General features: G+C 55.5%; 1 pseudogene; it reads right to left on the reverse strand.

The window, feature by feature from the left end:
• Window positions 1-340: 340 nt before the first annotated feature.
• Window positions 341-1,884, reverse strand: LOC113405288 (annotated as a pseudogene).
• Between the last annotated feature and the right edge of the window lie 7,125 nt (window positions 1,885-9,009).

The raw sequence follows: 9,009 nt of genomic DNA on the forward strand, positions 1-9,009 counted from the left end.
CAGGCCCTCTGGTGCAGGGGCTGAGCAATAGCACAACAGTTAGTGGGCTCAGGACCTCTGGTGCAGGGCTGAGCAACAATACAATAGGTAGGGGGCTCAGGCCCTATACCTAAGCATTGGGTGAGGGGGAAGCCTGCCACCCATGAGCGGGGTGGCAGGGGGGGGACGCAGGCCCACCCACTCCACTGCGTCCCAGCCCGGGGCCCTAGCAGCGGCTGCTGCCGCTGCGAGTCAGTGGGGTGTCCTGACCGAAACACACTGACATCGGCTCGTCCGTGTCTGCAGCCTGACCGGGGTCGGCTACCCCCGGGCTACTTCCAGGTTCCCCCTCAGGGCCTACCTCGTCCGTGGCACCGGGCCCAGTCCAGTCCATCAGCATGGGTTCCTCCCGGCCGGGGCTTGGTGGCAGGTCCGGCAGCTCCTTGGGGAAGTCCGGTGTAGACTCAGGCGGCTCCTCCAGGTAACAGCAGGGGCGAAAGGGCCCTGGTGGTGTCTCGCCTTCGGGGTTGGTGTGGGGGAGTTCCAATGGGTCCTCCCAATGACGGGAGCGGACGGGCTCCTGTGGTTCCTCCTCGTAGTGGGCTCGGGGCAGCTCTGGCCAGTTAGGGCCTCGGAGGTCTCCCGGCCGCGAGCTTCCCACTGCACGTTTGCTCCCTGTGGTGGCTGGGGCCGCACTGAGCTCTGGCGGCCGGCTTTTATACTTCCTGTCCTGCCCCTTGACTTCCGGGGGGCGGGAACAGGTGGCAGAGGCTCCGCCCACTTGGGTGTCTGTAAGGGCACTCCCTCTGCTGGGCAGGAGGGGAGCCACACCGAGTCACTACAAAACTCCACAGTTGAAACACAAATGATGTTATTTACAGAAGTTAAACTTCAATATAGATTTGAGGGAAGATTAAAAAAATACATGTAAATAATTCCAGTTCTAAAAATATGTTTAGATGCTTGATTTTGAAATACTGTTGAAATGTAAATTAAAATATTATTGTATTTACACCTTGTTACAATAATATTTTTTTAAATTAGAATACTCTTTTTTCTTTCATATTTTACATTGAGATTTCACAGGGGTAGAAAATTCTGACAGGAGTGAATGACCGCATCCACCCCCATCTGCTACTCCTGGAGCAGGGGATGGGGAAAGGTGAGGGCTGTGGGTTGCCAGGTGTCAAGTTTTTGACTGGAACCTCCACTAGAAAGGGAAACTGGCAGTGTCCAGTCAGCACAAAAAGTCCAGTTACTGCAGTAACTGGCCTCCCCCACTGGGGTGGGGGGGGTGGGAAGAGCAGCAGCGCTGGGACGGGACAGTCTGTGCTGTGGGGTCACTGTCATGGATCGGGATTCCCTCCGGCCTTAGCTGGGACAGGGCAGATTACCAGGGGAGCCGCGTTTGTACCCCCAGCATTGAGACCAGGACAGAAATAAGGGTGGAGCATCCCGGAGAAGGTGTCAGTGAAAGTGAAGAGATGGGACCTGTCAGTCACATTGTAAAATGAGACTTTGCCCGCCTCATAGTCCAGGAAAATCCCCACCCGGCTGGGCCTGACACTCACGGGGAGGGGAGTCCAGGGGGGAGGTGAGGGCCTCGTATTCCCCATCCCGCAGCACCATGGCCCAGTGTCCATCCTCAGATGTGTATGTGACATGCCCCTTCCTGCTCACAGATTCCCCACAAACCTCCAGGTCCCAGGCAGTCTTGTCTCCCACCTCCCAGTAACACCTCCCGCCCGTGAACCCTTCAGTGCCCAGGACACAGACACAAGGATCAAATCTCTCAGGATCGTGGGGCAGATTCTGTCGTTTGTCTCCATGTCTCACACGTTTCCGATCCCCAGACAGGACAAGTTCGGGATGAGCTGTGTCTGGATCCAGCGTCACGTCCACTGGGGAGAGAGTCACAGATCAGGGCTGGGGGCAGGGGCTGGTCACTGGGATCAAAGGGAAATTAACCTGCATCCTCGTTAGTCGTTGTGCGGGGGGGTTGTTGTCTGAGGGGAGTCAGGGCCCGTCTGCCTGTGAGGAGACAATGAGGGGGAAAGGGCAAGAGGAGCGGGGGAGTGGGGGAAGGTGTCAGTGAGTCCAGGGGAGGGGAGAGGAGAGGCAGGTGACAGGAGTAGAGGATGGAGGGGCAGGCACAAGGGCATTGTCAGGGGCAAAGATGAGCAGGCACCAGAGAACAGACTGGTGAAGGGAGGGGCAGGTTCCCGGGGGCTGAAGGAGGTGAGGTGAGGGGTGGGCACCAGGGCAGAAGAAGAGGACGGACCCCAGGGGGCACAGGGAAACAAGGGAAGGGGCAGGCACAGGGGGCAGAGAGATGTGAGGGAATGGGGGGGCTCTAATAGGGCAGGGGGGAATGAAGGGTAGGGACTGGTGCCAGGGGGCAGGAGGGATGAGGAGTGGGGCAGGTGCTAGGACCATGGGGGGGCGGAGTGGGGCAGGCACCAAGGGGACAGAGTGATACAGGAGCCTGGGAGCAGAGGGGCTGGCTAGGGCAGGGGCAGTCAACAGTGGGTGGAGGAGGGCAAGAAGAGGGGCAGGTGCCAGGGGGTTGCAGGGGGTGGTGAGCAGAGGAGCAGGTGCCAGTGGGAAGAATGGGGTGATGGGAGGGGTGGGCACTGGGGGGGTAAGAGGGAAGAGGAGGCGCATGGGCTGTAGAGTATCTGTGTGAGGCAGGACTGGTGCCAAGGGAAAGAGAGAGAGGAGGGGAGGGGTGGGCACCAGGGATCCAAAGGGTGGGCTAGAGAAGGGGCAGGCAGCATTGGGTAGGGGGGGAGGGGAAGGGGCTTGCACCAAGGGACACAAGGGGTGAACAGAGGGGCAGGCGCTAGGGAGGCAGGGCGGAAGACGAAGGAGGGGCTGGCACCAGGGGAAAAGGAGGGGGTGGGAGAAGGCACAGGTGACAAGGGGATAAAGAGGCATGATGCGGAGGACAGGTGTCAGAGGGAGATGGGGGCAAGGGATGGGCAGACCCCAGGGGGCTACAGTGGAGAGAGGTGAAGGGCAGTCATAAAGGGGGAGAGGGGCATGAGTGGGGATGCCAGGAAGACAGATGTGGGATGAGGAAAGGGGTAGTCACCAGGAGGGATGGGGGGGATGAGCAGAGGGGTAGAGGGGGGACAGAGTGGGGGCGAGGGAGCAGGTGAGCACAAGGAGGGCAGAGAGTGGGGTGTGGAGAAGGGCATGCCCTAGAGGGTAGGGGGGTGTGGAGATCTGGATACCAGGGGGGCAGAGGGAGGGTGAGGGGAAGGGCAGCACCCAGAGCTTAGGGGAGGGTGAGGGGAGGGGCAGATACCAGGGGGCCCTAAGGGGGTAAGGGAAGTGGTGTGACGTTATTAATATGAACTGGGACATATAGATCATTGTTGCAACCAAGGTCCTGTAGTGGCATCAAATCTTGTATAAAGGGGTCAAATAAGGTGTCTAACACAAGGTTACGGTCTGCTGGTTATGATTATGCTATCTGTATGCATGTATCATTTCTGTATTTAAAGTTGTAAGTATTGGCTCTATACTGTCTGTATTTTAAACTTGTGCTATGTTTCTGAGTGACACCCCAGACAATTTGGTATCAGAACTGACTAGCCTGCTTGGTGGCCTATTAAGGACCATCAGCTATACAACTGACCCATTGAGAGAAGGCAGATACATCTTGTAACTCAGCAAGACATGCAGGGACATGCCTATGGACAGAACTCTAAGGCTTTTCCATGCCATGTGCTAGAGAGCTTGTCTTTGAAACAAAGAAAGCAGAGGCCACATGGCAAGAGACTATAAAAGGCTGCTGCAGTTCCTCCATCTTGTCTTCAGTCCTGCTTCTGACCTCTGGAGGAATCTTGCTGCAAACTGAACAAAGGACTGAATGACCCATCCCAGCTGTGGATGTACTCCAGGGACTTGATTTGAACTTGCAGTTTATCCCATCACTGCTACAAGCCTGAACCAAGAACTTTGCCATTACTGTATGTAATTGATTCCATTTAACCAGTTCTAGCTCTTATCTATATTTCTTTCTTTTATGAATAAACCTTTTTTAGATTCTAAAGGATTGGCAACAGCATGATTTTTGGAAAGCTCTGATTTGTATAGTGACGTGGGTCTGGGGCTTGGTCCTTTGGGATCGGAAGAACCTTTTTTCTTTTACTGGGGTATTAGTTTTCATAACCATTCATCCCCATAATGATTGGCACTGATGGTGTTACTGGGAAACTGGGAGTGTCTAATGGAATTGCTTGTATGACTTATGGTTAGCCAGTGGGGTAAAACCAAAGTCCTCTCTGTCTGGCTGGTTTGCTTTGCCTTAGAAGAGGAGAAACCTCAGCCTTGGGCTCTAACTGCCCTGCTCTAAGCAATTTGTCCTGAATTGATACTCTCAGTCGTGTCCCACCAAAGCCAGCATCATTACAAGGGGTTTGCACCAGGCAGGCAGAGGGGGCAAAGGAAGGGGCAGGCAGCATGGGGGCAATGGTAGAGATGGGTCTCAGGGGGCAGAGGAGGAGTGAACAGAGGGGCTGGCACCAGGGGACTAGAGCGGGGGGAAGGATTCAGGTTTCAGGGAGGCAGCGGTTGAGAGGAGGGGTACAGGGGAGAACTAAGGGGAAGGTGGCAGGGGGAAGGGGTGCAAGGGAAGGGGCAGGCAGCAGAGGGTGGGGGGACAAGGGAAGGGGCTTGTGCCAAGGAGAGAGGTGGGGGCCAGGGCGGGAGAAGGAAGGGGCAGGAACTGGGGGCAGAGTTGGGGAGAGACAAATGCCGGGGGAACAGTAATGGGGTGGGGGATGGGGAAGGCACCAGGGGCAAATGCGGGGGGGATGAGGGATTGCATGGTCATCAATGGTTGGGAGGGCAAGGGAAGGGGTAGGTGCCAGGGGGCTAGAAGGGCATGAGGGGAGGGGTGAAAACTGCAGGGGGGCAAAGGAGGGTAAGCTGATGGGCAGGCAGCAATGGGGCAGGGGGAGGGGCAGGCGCCTGCGCCAGGAGACAGTGGTGCGGCATGGAGTGGGGCAGGCATCAGGGACAACAAGGGAGAAGAGGAAGTATTGGGGGATGAGGGGGGCAAGGGAAGAGGTGGGTGCCAGAGGGGCAGGGGGAGGGGCAGGTACTGGGGGCCAGAAAGGGGAAAAGGAAGGGGGAGACAAAAGGAGGGAAGGGGGTGGGGAGGAGTGTGTGCCAGGAGATGGGGGGTGAAAGGAGGAGTGGTCATGAGAAAAGTGGGGGTTGGGCAAGTCATGGGTGATGGGGGCAGAGGGGCGTGAGGAGAGTGGGGTCAGGGAGCAGAGGGAGTGAAGGGGGTGGGCACCAGGGAGGAAGGGGGCAAAAGGAGGGGTAGGTGCCAGAGGGAGTGAGACGAGGGGTCGGCACCAGGAGGGTGCAGGGGGTAAGGGAAAGGGCAGGTGCCAAGGGGATTGAGGGGCGTGAGCAGAAGAAGGGAGGGCAGAGTAGACAGGGACAGGCACCAGGGGGCAGAGTGGGGGCGATGGGAGGGGTGAGGAGAGAGAGGTAGGACAGGTGGTAGAGGGAGGTGTTAGGAGAGGGGATGGGGAGGGGCAGGAGCCAGGTCAGAGTGGGGCTAGAGGAGGGGTGGGCACAGGGGGATGAGGGAAGGAGCGGGTGTCAGGGGTCAGAGAGGGTGGGGAGAGGGACGGGTACCAGGCAGGGCTGAGGGGGGTGAGAAGGGCAGCAGCCAAGACAGCAGAGGAAGGTGAGGGGTTGGGGGGCATGAAGGGGCAGAGGGCAGTGGCAGGCACCTGGAAGGCAGGTGGGGGTCGAGGGGAGGGGTGGGAGACATGGCAGTGGAGGGGGAAAGGGAAGAGGTCCATGCCAAGAGTAGCAGGGGGGTGAAGTGATGGGTGGGCTCCAGGGTGCAGAGGATGTTTGGGGGAGGGGGCAGGTGCGAGGACGGTGGTGGGGGAAAAGGGAGGGGTGAGTTGCAGGGGGGCAGAATGGGTGGAGGGCAGGGGCACATGCCAGGGAGGCAAAGTGGGGGCAGAGGGGCAGGGGCCCAGGGGAGTAGAAAGGGGGTGAGAAGAAGTGGAGGGGTGAGGATAGAGGCCGGGGCCAGTTGGGCATATGGGTGAGGGAAGGGTAAGGGAGGAGCGGGAACCAGGGGGCAAGGGACATGAGGAGATTGGCAGGTGCTGGGGGGACAGAGGTGGGTGGAGGGCAGGGGCACATCCCAGGGAGACAAAAGTGGGGGCAGAGAGGCAGGGGCCCAAGGGAGCAGCAAGAGTTTGGGGTGAGGGGAAGGGACAGGATAGAGGCAGGGGTCAGGTGGGCACAGGGGTTGAGGGAAGGATAAGGGATGGGCAGATACCGGGGGGGATAGAAGGAGGAGAAGGGGGCAGAAGGGAAGGCCAAGGGACCAGGCCCCAGGGAATCTCTGTTGCTTTGGGGCCATATGTGGCTGGTTTGTTGCTAAGAGCAGATTGGTGCCATCCGCACACACACTGGGTGGCAGCCCTGCCCCACGGGGTGCAGCTGGGACTCTCCATGCTAGGGCATGGGCAGGGAGTCTGGGTTCGTTGGAAGTGGGCAGGGGGATGGTAGTTGAGGGGTGCTGGGGGGACAGGGGCTGTTGCTAATGAGGCTGGGGCAGTGGGGAGGGGAGGGGGCACTTCCCCACTTGCTGCCTCCTCCATCTGGGAGAAGCTGCACCGGGGGCCAGTCCCAGTTCAGCGCATCTGCAGTAGGAGTTTGCAGTGGGGCACTGACCTGGCTGAGACACTGCTGTGCCAGGGGCCATAACCCCTCCCCTCACTAGGGTTATGGATCAATAATTACAGGGTCACTGGAGCAGGCAGCTGGACTCTGGGCTCCCAGATGGGGCCCAACTCACTGGGCTGCAGAGTCATTCTCACTCCCACGCTCTGGCCCAGTGCCCATGGCAGTGTTTAGACACAGGGGGACGTCTTCAGCAGGAGAGATTGAGGGAGCCCCACACCAGACACACGGAGCCCAGTGGTTCCAGCCCGTACCTAAGGCGGGGGGGACGGGACACCCACATTCCAATTCCTTCCCCACATCACCCAGGGGGATTGAACCTGGGGCTCCCAGCTCAGGACCCAGCCACTGGGCTAAAGGCTAGAAGGGAAGCGGCGGCACCTTTTTCTGGTCATTGAAACTATTCAGCAAACTCGACAGATTCAGGAATAGTTTCAGTCGACCCAAAATATAATTTTTCAGAAAATAAATTATTTGCCCCCAAAATTACACCCAGCTCTATTTCAATCGTGTCCCAGCAACTTAGCAGCCCAAATCCCAGTGACTTGCAGTGAGTGACTGTCAACATCCCCCCAGGTACAGGCAGGCCAGCCTCAGGACACCAGCTATGAAACACTCCAGAGCTGCTGTTAAATTTGCCCTTGGTAGAAAAATTTCCTCTCGGGCTCCCATAGCTCTTTTACTGAAGACTGCGAAGAAAAAGGTATGACCAGTAGTAATTAGTGACACGAACAAGGAGCTAGTCTTAATGAAAGAGACCTTGGAAGAGACCAGCTTCAGATTTATGTGAATTCAGGGGACATCTTTACCTGCTAGTCATGGACTATTTTTCTAGGTATATAGAAATAGTGTACTTGAAAGATGTAACATACCAGAGTGTTATAGAGCAACTGAAGTGCACTTTTGGTCATTTCAGGGTTCCAGAAGACCTTCTGACAGAGCATGGACCACAACTCACTGATGTAGAATTTAATTTATCAAAACAAAATATGATCTTCCTCATGTTACGAGAAGCCCATATTACTCACAAGCGAATGGAGAGGCAGAGAAAGCTGTACAGACAGCCAAGAATATCCTTCAGCAGGAAGATCCATTCTTTGCTCTACTGCATTATAGATCAGCACCAATAGCAGCTACTGAATATAGTGCAGCACAACTCCGGATGGGAAGACAGCTCAGAACTACCCTCCCAACTTTGGAAAACAATCTATTTCTGAAGTTGCCAGACATGTAGACAGTAGCCAAATTGAATAAAAAGGCAAAAAGAACTTACGAAAACTTTTACAAGAGACATCACTTAGAAAACTACCAGGCCTAGAACCTGGTGACCATTGTGACAGGTTGGATCACAGAAACCCCCTTGGGAACTGCCAACTGCTGTGCCAAGACTACTTCTGTCCCTGCTTTCCCTGCCCTCCAAGCTTGGGACTTCAGTGCCCAGCCTGGTTTGAGCCAGACCTGCTAGCCAGCTGCAAACCCAGACCCAGGTCTGAACCACATCCCCTAACAGCTATAGACTTAATTGAATGCAGGTTTAGAAGTGTTCCTGTCTTTAACACTCAGATGCTCAACTCCCAATGGGGTCCAAACCCCAAATAAATCCATTTTACCATGTAAGCTTTATACAGGGTAAACTCATAAATTGTCTGCCCTCTATAACACTGATAGAGAGATATGCACAGCTGTCTGTTCCCCCCCGCCCCCAAGTATGAATGCATACTCTGGGTTAATTAATAAGTAAAAAGCGATTTTATTAAATAAAGAAAGTAGGATTTAAGTGGTTCCAAGTAATAGCAGACAGAACAAAGTGAATTACCAAGCAAAATAAAATAAAACACTCAAGTCTAAACCTAATACAGTAAGAAAACTGAATACAGATAAAATCTCATCCTCAGAGATGTTTCAATAAGCTTCTATCACAGACTGGACACCTTCCTAGTCTGTTCACAATCCTTTCCCCTGGTACAGCCCTTGTTCCAGCTCAGGTGGTAGCTAGGGGATTTCTCATGACTGAAGCCCCCTTTGTTCTGTTCCAACCTCCTTATATGGCTTTGGCACAAGGCGGGAATCTTTTGTCTCTCTGGGTCCCCACCCTCCCTTCTAAATGGAAAAGCACCAGGTTTAAGATGGATTTCAGTACCAGGTGACATGGTCGCATTTCCTGTGAGACTCCAGCCTTCATTCTTCCCAGCCTGACTCACAGGAAGGCCTGCCTGCAAACAGAGCCATCCACAGTCAATTGTCCTGGCTTATGGGGTTGGACTAGATGACCTCCTGAGGTCCCTTCCAACCCTGATA

The sequence above is a fragment of the Terrapene carolina genome, unplaced genomic scaffold (genome assembly GCF_002925995.2).
Source record: "Terrapene carolina triunguis isolate 2854851 unplaced genomic scaffold, T_m_triunguis-2.0 Scaffold35015, whole genome shotgun sequence".
Lineage (NCBI taxonomy): Eukaryota > Metazoa > Chordata > Testudines > Emydidae > Terrapene > Terrapene triunguis.